Source organism: Oryx dammah, unplaced genomic scaffold (genome assembly GCF_014754425.2).
Source record: "Oryx dammah isolate SB20612 unplaced genomic scaffold, SCBI_Odam_1.1 HiC_scaffold_29, whole genome shotgun sequence".
NCBI classification, from domain to species: Eukaryota; Metazoa; Chordata; class Mammalia; order Artiodactyla; family Bovidae; genus Oryx; species Oryx dammah.
In genome coordinates, this window is record NW_024070213.1 from 98,065,444 (window position 1) to 98,077,927 (window position 12,484).

Consider the following 12,484-nt stretch of genomic DNA (forward strand, 5'->3'; position numbering starts at 1 on the left):
TACAGAAGTGATTTTGGAAGGTTCTTCTGGTGATTTTGAGAAGTTTAAAACCATCTTAAATATCATTTAGTAAATCAATGCAATTCACAGAGCAGATTTCATAAAGAGAAATTACTATAATAGTTCCAAGTGAAGTGTTAATTGCTCAGTCGTGTCTGACTCTTTGCAACTCTGTGGACTATATAGCCCAGCTGGCTCCTGTGTCCATGGCTTTCTCCAGGCAAGAATACCTTCTCCAGAGGATCTTGCTAATCCACGGATCAAACCCTGGTCTCCCGCATTACAGGCAGATTCTTTACCATCTGAGCCATGATCTCATTTAATTTGTAATTAAAGTTCATATAAAGAAGCAAGGAAGAGTGTAAACTCAAACTTTAGTAGAGCTAAATTTTAACATTATTCTCTTTTCTACTTTTTCTCCACTCCACATTACATTACGACATGGATTTGTTCACCACAACTACCACCCTCCCGCGCATAGATGCATACAAAATTATTTTAGCATAGATGTTCAACCAAGAGTATGCAGGACATGTTTGACCATAGATGTATTTTGTTTACCTCTGCTTAGTGTTTAAAACTTAAAATTTATCTTCAACACTAAGGCATAAATATAAATTGATAAGTGGAAAGACTTGGTGTTGTTGGACATGTAATATCCATGTGGCCCTGAGAAACTGGAGCTAATTCCAAGGGCCATTTTCTTAAAGTTATGAAAAAGTGAAATTAAAAAAAAATTTTCAGTAGTTTTTAAAAAGCAGTCCAATGACAGGTACATTGAGAAGAGTGTGTGTTTCAGGAAAAAGAGGAGGGAGTCAGTATAATATTTACACATGCAAAGACTATCCTTAAATGTTTAAATTTCTGTCAAAATGAACCTGGCCCACCACACCAATGTTACCCGACTGATCTACCTTGGGGGTTTATATATTTGTATGTCTCTTTTAGGAACTCAAAAATAACGTAAAGTAATATTTTGCCAAATGAAAAAGACTTATTTCAGGGGCCTGTGTTGTGGCACTGCCCTTTGTCATCATGAAGTAGTAATGATGTAGGCTGCACTAAGCTGGGTCTTTCATTTTTTCCTCTTCCTTATGAACCTACTGACTGGGGCTCCCTAGCTCTTTGTATGCCTGTCCATCTTTATCTGGATAATTCTGTACTTGCTGACACGAAGGACTCCTGCTTCTGGGATTTGGGCTCTGCTTTCCTAATTTGGGGTTGTTTATGTGCCTTTCTATGTATGCGTGTTGGGGAGCACTGAATGGGAAGCAGGTAGGGTGAGTGCTGGTGATGGGAGTTGGTCTATTTTTCAGCGGGATTTCAGCTCAGATCGATCTGTCAAAGACATGAAGCAAACAGCACTGTGGTTACTTTCTCAGATACTACTTCTACTCTCGGCATTAAGAAGCCTGAATTGTTAAGTTCTTTCCTTCCCCTGTTACTGTTGTGAAAGAATGCTTGGTTCACGGAAGACTTATTAAGCACTGTATAATTGTATTTTCATATTTAAGTTTTTTTTTACAGATAGATCAAATTTTGGACCTAGAGTCTTATTATTTTAATGAAATCGAGACTTTGAAATTCAGTTAATAAGCCTCACAGGGACTGTCCAGGCTCTTAAAGGACCAAAGTCTGAGGTTTTTGACAAGGAATCCCCTCCAGTATTCTTGCCTGGAGAATCCCATGGACAGAGGAGACTGGCAGGCTACAGTCCATGGGCTCATAAAGAGTTGGACATGACTGAAGAACTAACACTATGCTACTGCTACATGAATGCTCTTACTCCCATTTCTTTGAAATAGTGATCACACAGACACCTATATGTATCTTGTGGCTGTTTGGATGCTTACAATGTTCATAAATTGAGGTTTTACCGTGTTAATTCCTTGCTCTGTTCTATGCACTGTGAGACAGCAGAGGACCCCAACCAGATCCTGGGCAGACGAGCAAACATAAAATGGTTTGATAAAACAAAAATTTGTGGCACTGAATGTCAACTTGAGGGGCCAAGGCAGGGAACAGCAGATTCTATTGCAGTTGCAGAGAAGACTATTGGAGATAATTCCTCCCATATCACGTCAACCTGAATTAATTAACACTTTCCTGGGAGAAACCTGAATTTGCATTTTAGCAAATTTAGCCAGTATGGGAAGAACAATAGGGCATGGATTATACTGACTGTTCATGAAGGATCAAAGCAGTCATCAAAAAATGAGAAAAATAAGTAACTTTAAAATTTTTACATCATCAAATAATTTCTTTCTGCCTAAATCTTATTTTATTTTGAAATGGAAATTGTGAACAGACATGGAGAGAATAGAATCTCTTTCTATTTGTACATTTTATTCTATAATTTAGTTTTTATCCTTAATATTTTTGCAGCATGTTTTCATGTCAGACATATGTATCCATATCATTTAAAAAAGGTTCATTTTTTACTAAATTTCATTTTATGTTGTTGTTGTTCAGTTGCTAAATCGTGTCTGGCTCTTTGTGACCCCATGAACTGTAGTCCACCAGGCTCCTATGTCCATGGGATTTCATAGGCAAGGATACTGGCATGGATTGCCATTTCCTTCTCCAGGGGATCTTACTGACCCAGGGATCGAACCCGTGTCTCCTGCATTGACACGCAAGTTCCTTACCACTGAGCCACCAGGAAAGCCCAAACGAATGTTACATTAATTAAAAAAATTTAAAAAGAAACTCTTATAGATTATATATTGATATTTTCATATGTATATCCATAGAATAAATTCCCAGAAGTGGAACTGCTTGGCCAGAGTATGCACATTTTCAGTATTTATAACCATTATCAACTTGGACTCCATGAATTTTACATGAATTTACATTCTCAAGTACACTCTAAAAGAATTTAAAATTTACCATCACTCTTACAAAAGTGTGGGCTTCCCTGATAGCTCAGTTGGTAAAGAATCTGCCTGCAACGTAGGAGACCCCGGTTCAATTCCTGGGTTGGGAAGATCTGCTGGAGAAGGGATAGACTACCCACTCCAGTATTCTTGGGCTTCCCTTGTAGCTTAGCTGGTAAAGAATCCGCCCGCAATGCGGGAGACCTGGGTTCAGTCCCTGAACTGGGAAGATCCCCTGGAGAAGGGAAAGGCTATCCACTCCAGTATGCTGTCTAGAAAATTCCATCGACTCCACAGTCTGTGGGATCACAAAGAATCAGACACGACTGAGTGAATTTCACTTCACTTTACAAAAGTGTATATTGTTAATCTGATCCTCATGCTTTAAAATGTAGTAATTATTAGTGAGAGTTGAACATCTTTGATCATATATTGTTCTGCTATGAATTGCCTGTTCCAGTCTGTTCTCTTTTTTGGTTTTCTTTTGGGTTGTTTTCCTTTTACTTTTTTAACTCTATTTATTATGAATGTCAATATTTCTACATTTGGCAAATACATCATTTAATGTGTCACTGTGTCACTTGTTAGTACCCTTCACTATTCCCGAAACTCCTGCATATTTTGATCATGTCAGACTGCAGAGATGAAGTTGTTTTCACCAATATTTGTGTCAAATTAATAGTAAAAATAAAAACACAGTCAAATAAGTGAGGTCAATTAAAAAAGAAAAGTTGTAAAATCTTGACTTTTATATTGACTCCACTGATTTTTAGATTACCTAAATTCTTTTGTACTCTCAGATAAGTAATACGAGGTTGGTACAGGTAGTGTAGACTTTTGGTCTTTCTCTTATTTCTATTTCATTTCTGCTTTCTCAACCCCCCCCCTTTTTTTTTTGGTATTTTTAAAAACTGAAGTACAGTTGTGTACAATATTGAGTAAGTTACAAGTGTACAGTACAGTGATTTACAATTTTTCAATGCTATACTTCATTTATAGTTAATATAAAATATTCACTGTATTTCCCATGTTGTACATTATACCTTTGTAGCTTGTTTTATAATGGTTTGCACATCTTAATCCTTACCACTATATTGCCTCTCCACCTCCCCTCTCCTTACTGATAATCTCTAATTTGTTCTCTTTTTCTGTGAGTCTGCTTCTTTTTTGTTATGTTTACTAGTTTGTTTTAGTTTTTGGATTCCACATTAAAAAAAATTTTTTTTTGTGATATCATACAGTGTTTGTCTTTCTCTGTCTGACTTACCTCACTTAACATAATACACTCCAAGCCCATCCATGTTGTTGCCAAAGTCAAAGTTTCATTCATTTTTATGGTTGAGAAGAATTCCACTGTATATCTACCCATTTATCTATCTATACGGGGCTTCCCAGGTAGCTCAGCTGGTAAATAATCCACTTGCAATGCAGGAGAGCCTAATTTGATTCCTAGGTAGGGAAGATCCCCTGGATATGGGATAGTCTACCCACTCCAGTATTCTTGGGCTTCCCTGGTGGTTCAGATGGTAAAGAATCCACCTGCAATCCGGGAGACCTGGGTTCAATCCCTGCATTGGGAAGATCCCCTGGAGAAGGGCATGACAACCCACTCCAGTATTCTTGCCTGGAGAATCCTCATGGACAAAGGAACCTGGCAGGCTACAGTCCATGGGATTGCAGAGTCGGACATGACTGAGTGACTAAGCACAACACACGTCTATCTATACTACATCTTTATGTGTTCATCTTTTGATGGACACTTAGGTTGCTTCCATATTTTGGCAATTGTAAACACTGCTGCTATGAACACTGGTGTGCATGTATCTTTTCAAATAATTGTGTGGTTTTTTTTTTGGATATATAACAAGAGGTGGAATTGCTGGGTCCTATGGTAGTTCAATTTTTAGTTTTTTTGAGAAGCTTCCATACTGTTTTCCAAATGGCTGTACCAATTCACATTACCACTACCACCAACAGTGTATGAGAGTTCCCTTTCCTCCATCCTTGCCAATATCTGTCATTTGTGCTCTTTTTCATGATAGCCACTCTGACAGGTGTGAGGTGATATACACTGTAGTTTTGCTTTGCATTTCCCAGATGATCAGGAATGTTGAGCATCTTTGCTTGTGCCTCTTGGGCATCCATCTGCATGGAAAACTATCTATTAGGGTCTCCTGCCCATAAGGAAATGCTAGTCTTAAATAACACATTAGACCAGATAAATGTAATTGATATATAAAGAACATTTCATTTGAAAGGAACAGAATACTTGTTCAAGTGTGCACATGGAACAATCTCTAGGATAGAACACATGCTGGATCACAAAACAAGCCTCTGTAAATGTAAGAAAACTGAAATCCTATCAAGCATCTTTTCCAACTTCAACACTATGAGGCTATAAGTCAACTATATGAAAAAAAAAAAAAACTGCAAAAAACCCCCAAAACACATGGAGGCTAAACAATATGCTAGTAAACAACCAAGTGGATCACTAAAGAAAGCAAATAGAAAATAAAAAATAAAATACCTAGAGACAAATGAAAACAAAAACTCTATGGTCCAAAACCTAGGGGATGCAGCAAAAGCAGTTCTAAGGGGGAAGTTTATAGTAATACAAGCTTACCACAGGAAACAAGAACAGTCTCAGATAACATAAGTGTAGTGTAGGTTCTCAGTCTTGTCCAGCTCTTTGCAACCCCATGGACTGTAGCCCACCAGGCTCCTCTGTCCATAGGGATTCTCCAGGCAAGAATACTAGAGTGGGTTACCATTCTCTTCTCCAGGGGATCTTCCCGACCCAGGTACTGAACCTAGGTCTCCTGCACTGTGGGCAGATTTACCATCTGAGCCACCAGGGAAGCCACACACCTAAAAAGACTAGAAAAGGGAAAACAAACAAAACCCAAAGTTAGTAGAATGAAAGAAACCATAAAGATTAGAGCAGAAATAAGTGAAATAGAGAATAAAAAAGCAATAAAAAGATGAATAAAACTAAAAGCTAGTTCTTTGAAAAGATAAATAAAATGAATAAATGTTTAGCTAGACTCATCTGGAAAAAAGAGAGAGAGGGCCCAATAAAATCAGAAATGAAAAAGGACACCACAGAAATACAAAGGATTGTAAGAGACTACTATGAACATATACCAATAAAATGGACAACCTAAAAGAAATGGATAAATTCTCAGAAATGTATAATCTGCCAAAACTGAACCAGGAAAAAACAGAAAATATGAATAGACCAATTACCAATAATAAAATTAAATCAGTAATTTTAAATTCCCAACAAACAAAAGTCTAAGACCAGATGGCTTCAAAGGTGAATTCTGTCAAACATTTAGAGAAGAGTTAACACCTGTCCTTCTCAAACTATTCTAAAGAATTCCTGAGGAAGGAACACTTCTGAATTCATTCTATGAGGCCAGCAGCAACTTGATACCAAGTCAGATAAAATATCCTTTGTCAATCTTCTTTCTTTTTTTTCCTGTGCACTAAAGGACTCTGGGGGCATTTTCGTTTCACTCTCAAGGTGACAATTAGTGGTAAGGAAGTTGTTATGAACAGTTTAATAAACAAAATGTAGAAGGATAAATCTGAACACATAGGTAATAGATCTGTTATTATAAATTAAGTATCCCCAAAGTGTAGATTATGATACCTGTTCCCTGATTTTGAGGGACCTCAAAATAATTAATTTTGTCACAAATATGTAAATATCTTGACCTTTCTCATGTCTTACTGAGAGTCACTTATTGTTTTCAGGAGAAGGGGGAATAGTTGACAAGAGCTAATCTCTATTATGGTCTACCATGGATTGTTGTTCATTCACTAAGTTGTATCTGGCTCTTTGTGACCCCATGGTCTGCAGCACACCTGGCTTCCTTACTTTTCCCTATCTCCTGGAGTTTGCTCAGACTCATGTACACTGAGTCAGTGATCCCTCCAACCATCTCATTCTTTGTTGCCCCCTTCTCCTCCTGCCCTCAATCTTTCCCAGCACCAGGGTCTTTTCCAGTAAGTTGGCTCTTCACATCAGGGGCCAAAGTACTGGAGCTTCAGCATCAGCATCAGTGCTACCAATGACTATTCAGGGTTGATTTCCTTTGGGATTGGTACTATATGTTCACTGCCATGTTTCATCCTTCTAGTAACCTGTTAAGAAATGGGCAAACAGTTCCTAACCTTTACAGGTGAGAAAGTTGAGGCTTTGGGCTCTTAAATAATTTGTACACGTAGTAAAAATGAGATTTGTACATAGGACTAGATGTGTTCAGCCTCCCCTCCTCACCACCCCCCAACAAGTGTAAGATTGACAGACTGTTTTGGGGGTTTGAGGAGTTTGTTTTTCTTATATTTTCTAATTAAAAAAAAAAAAGTCTTTTTGGACACAGTATCTGACATAGATTCTCAAAAGATATTTGTTGAACAACCATGAGTGGGGCTAATGGCCATGTTCTTTCCATTATACCCTATTGGAACTGAGTAGGATGCAATATTTGCCCTCCTCTGATGTTGTCATAAAGATTTTTTATCCCCTCAAACAAATTCTAAAAAGTGTTTAGTCTTTGTTTTCATAATTTAAAACTTACTAGGTGTATTTTTGAAGCTCATACTGGCTGCTGGAGAGGAAGTGTTTGAAGGACTCTATTGCTTTGCATTCATAGTCATTTGACTAGAAAGCTTTAGCCTGCCTAAACTGGAGATTTCATATGTCAGTATTTAAAAAAGATAAGCATACCTTACTTTCAAATTAAACCTTCAAAATGAAATCGACTGTAGGCCACACACACACATACACAAGGTGAATTGCAGGCCACATTACTTATTCATCAAACACTTGAGTGTTGACCCAGTATTTACCACTGTGCTGAGTATTAGGGGTATTATATGGAATAATAGAAAGAGAATGTTTTAATATATTGTGACATAAAACTGAGTAAAATTTGCTTGTTAGAAATATCTTTTAGAAAACTAGGAACAGTTACCCATTTAGGAAAATTGCCCTATGCATACACCTCTGATAAAGAGTAAGTGTGGTAACACACTTAGGCAATTCTACTTCTCTAATATGGTTCATGAAGATATTAAGGCAATGGCCAGATAAAGCAACCGTACTGACTGAATTTGTTATTCATTTCAGCTAAACAATTGATTTTGTTTTCATCTGATTGGCAATTGGTTAGCTGTTTATGTGTAGCATTTCACACAAGTTATTTTTCCATTGTATTCTGAATTTAGTGCTTGCTGGCAAGTTTCATATATATTCTGAAAAGGAGAGTAAAAAAGCAAAATAAACAAAAAGGCTCAGGAAGATGTATGCCTTGAATGCTTTCTTTGCTGTTTGTGCAGTTATGCATTTTGAATAGTTTTCCATTCATTTGTATTCTCTGTAGTTATACACTTAAGTATACTTATTTTGTGAGTAAGTCTTGGAAATATTTTTTTTTTTACAAAATAGAAAAGAAGTAGAAACTGGATATACATTAAGGAATTTGAGAAAAGATGAAGAGTTTCATTTAAGCTTATATCCAACAAAATTAGCAGTTAAAATGTGCTTTATAAAAATATTTTCCAGTTTTTTATGAAAACTTTTTCTTTTTAATTTGCAATAGAAAGACAGCAAAAACAGATAGAAGATAGTAAACCAATGATCCAAGAGGATTACAAGATTAATGCCAGGCAGAGGGAGTTTCTTTGTTCTGCACAGCAAGGTTATGCAGAGCAGGTTACCTTTCTGCCAAATAGAGACTCTGTCCAAAAATGCTCTTTATCATTGAGACTGTAGCTTGCCCTTCATCATTTGGGGTATGTGAGAGGCACAGTTAAAGAATGCCTCTAAGAAATGTAATAGCATGTTACTCATATGCTGAAATTCTAGGGCTCTTTCAGTTAGAAGAGAGAATCCTTGTGTTACCCTAAATATCAAAGTCTTTAATTCCACTCAGAAAATAGACCAATTCAATAAACAGTAGCTTATTATAATGCCCTGCATTGATGGATCTTAAGTCCTCAATTTCTGTACTAAACAGGCTTCTTTTTGTGGCAGAAAAAAACTCAAGTTCCATCTTTTATCTTGCACAACTTCACTGTGATTGGCTTAAGGACTAGATATAGGCTGAGATTTTAAATACTGCTTTAAAACACGAAGCAGTAGATTTAACAAAATTCCATCTTTTGCGGATGTTTCAATGACTGACGAGAATTAAGGCAGAGTTGATAATCACACTTTCATAATCACATAGATGAAATCATTCCAAATTGACTAAAAAATGGTCAAGCTACTTTCTGTATGTGAATCTGGTGAGCAAAGATGAACTCAGTGAGATGTTTATTATTAAATTAAGAAATAGTGGAGGTCAGTGGACATACAGAAAGGTGCTTAACCTCAACAATGAACAACAAACCCTCATTAGCAATAAGAAAAATAAAAATTGAAATGGTGATGACCTATTGACCAGATTGGCTAAAATTAGGGGGTAAGAATCACATTGAAAGGAAGCTACTAATGTTATTAAGAAAAGTTGAAAATATATATACCAGATGGTTCAGAAATTCAAGGAATACACTTTAAAGACATGCTTGCATATGTGCCCCAGAATCTATGCATGATGGAAAAAAAGACTAGAATACTAAACAGTGATGTAAATAAACAAAAGACAGTTCTAGGCAACATCTAGAAATTATGGAAGTTGTCATACCTGAAAGTTTCAACAAAGAAATTATCACACATTGTTGTTGTTTAGTCACTAAGTCATGTCTGACTCTTTGCAACTCCATGGACTGTAGCCCACCAGCATTCCCAGGTAAGAGTACTGCAGTGGGTTGCCATTTCCTTCTCCAGGAGATCTTCCCTGGAAGATCACATAAAAAGACCCTTCAATAAAATCCTGTTTGATTCTATTAACTTCATTCTTATAACCATCCATTTAGTCTTAACTTGATTTAGGGATAAAAAAAATTAGACATTATTTTAAATTAAATGAGAATTGGTTGGGAATCTGAGAACTGGTCTGGGCTCTTTCATTTCCATTCCAGCTCTGTTGTCTTTCTAAACAACTTGCAAATTTGTTTTTGTCAATCTCCTTTTGCCTCAAGTGACACAGCCTGTGTTCCATAGATAGCAAAGGAGAAAATACATTCAACATTTTTTTTTTTTTATCATCTCCAAACACATGAGCAAAAGATTATCTGAAGGATGGTTTCATCTGGCTAATTAGGTTAGAAATCTCAGGGAAACTGTCCTATTTGCTATATTTCTGATCGAGATGCTTCTGTCTCTGGTTGAGAATCTTGCAGGAACAGATTTCTCCTTTGATACTTCCTGCTGGAGCTTCAATAGGCAAAAAAGAAAGCAACTTTTTCTTTCTCATCAACTGGGAAAGATAAACTTGGATTGTCCCACTCGGTCCCATCACTTCATGGCAAATAGATGGGGAAACAATGGAAACAGTGAGAGTATTATTTCTTGGGCTCCAAAATCACTGCAGATGCTGACTGCAGCCATGAAATTAAAAGATGCTTACTCCTTGGAAGGAAAGTTATGACCAACCTAAATAGCATATTGAAAAGCAGAGACATTACTGACAAAGGTCCGTCTAGTCAAAGCTATGGTTTTTCCAGTAGTCATGTATGGATGTGAGAGTAGGATCATAAAGAAAGCTGAGTACTGAAGAACTGATGCTTTCAAACTGCAGTGTTGGAGAAGACTCTTGAGAGTCCCTTGGACTGCAAGAAGATCCAACCAGTCAACCCTAAAGGAAATCAGTCCTGAATATTCATTGGAAGGACTGATGCTGAAGCTGGAACTCCAATACTTTGACCACCTGACGTGAAGAACTGATTCATTGGAAAAGACCCTAATGTTGGGAAAGACTGAAGGTGGGAGGACAAAGGGGACGACAGAAGATGAGATGATTGAATGGCATCACTGACTCGATGGACATGAGTTTGCATAAACTCTGGGAGTTGGTGATGGATAGGGAAGCCTGATGTACTGCAGTCCATGGGGTTGCAAATAGTTGGACATGATTGAGCGACTGAACTGAACTGAACTGAAACTTGTATTGTAGATAACTTCAGCACAAGGGCCATGACTTTTTAATTTTCTAAGTACATATTTTATAGCATGGAATTGTGCAGAGTGCCAGGAAAGAAATGTTTTTTGGTAAATGTTGACATATCTCCTCCACTGCCCCCCCAACCCCTGGAATTTTTATATTTCAGTGCAATACTCAGAGTCCTTAGTTTTTAGTATATGCAAGTCAGATGGTGAAATATACATCAGTTATCTATTTGAAATATTTTTTATGGTTTATGAATGTGAATACTTAGGAACAATTATCCTCTCATTCTTTCATTACCTTTCGTTCATCAGTTGATAGTGAGTTCTCTAAATGAAGCAGATAGCTTTTCTTTGTGTTCTCCATGGCATTTAAATATGATGCTGAGAATACATATATGCTTAATAAATTCTTGCCACCTTTGATTTCATCCCTCAAAAAAAGATATGCTTTTTGCAAAGTGTTTATTTATTTTTTTCTAAAATATTCCCAAAGATTATTTCATTTATTGAATGTTTATCTATGTCAGGTACAGTTCAGTTCAATTCAGCGGCTTAGTCGTGTCTGACTCTTTGCGACCCCATGGACTGCAGCACACCAGGCCTCCCTGTCCATCACCAACTTCTGAAGTTCACTCAAACTCATGTCCGTCGAGTTGGTGATGCCATCCAACCATCTCATCCCCTGTCGTCCCCTTCGCCTCCCACCTTCAATCTTTCCCAGCATCAGGGTCTTTTCCAATGTGTCAGTTCTTCACATCAGGTGGACAAAGTATTGGAGTTTCAGCTTCAACATCGGTCCTTCCAATGAATATTCAGGACTGATCTCTTTAGGATGAACTGGTTGGATCTCCTTGCAGTCTAAGGGACTCTCAAGAGTTTTCTCCAACACCACAGTTCAAAAGCATCAATTCTTCTGTGCTCAGCTTTCTTTATGGCCCACCTCTTACATCCATACATGATTACCGGAAAAACCATAGCTTTGACTAGATGGACCTTTGTTGACAAAGTAATGTCTCTACTTTTTAATATGCTCTCTAGGTTGAGGATAACTTTTCTTCCAAGGAATAAGCGTCTTTTAATTTCATGGATTCAGTCACCATCTGCAGTGATTTTGGAGCCCAGAAAAATAAAGTCTGTCACTGTTTCCCCATCTATTTGCCATGATGTGATGGGACCAGATGCCACGATCTTAGTTTTCTGAATGTTGAGTTTTTTTTTTTTTAATTTTTATTTTTACTTTATTTTACTTTACAATACTGTATTGGTTTTGCCATACATTGACATGAATCCACCACGGGTGTACATGAGTTCCCAAACATGAACTCCCCTCCCACCTCCCACCTCATATCATCTCTCTGGGTCATCCCCGTGCACCAGCCCCAAGCATCCTGTATCCTGGATCGAACATAGACTGGCGACTCGTTTCTTACATGATAGTATACATGTTTCAATGCCATTCTCCCAAATCATCCCACTCTCTCCCTCTCCCACAGAGTCCAAAATTCCGCTCTACACATCTGTGGCTCTTTTGCTGTCTCACATACAGGGT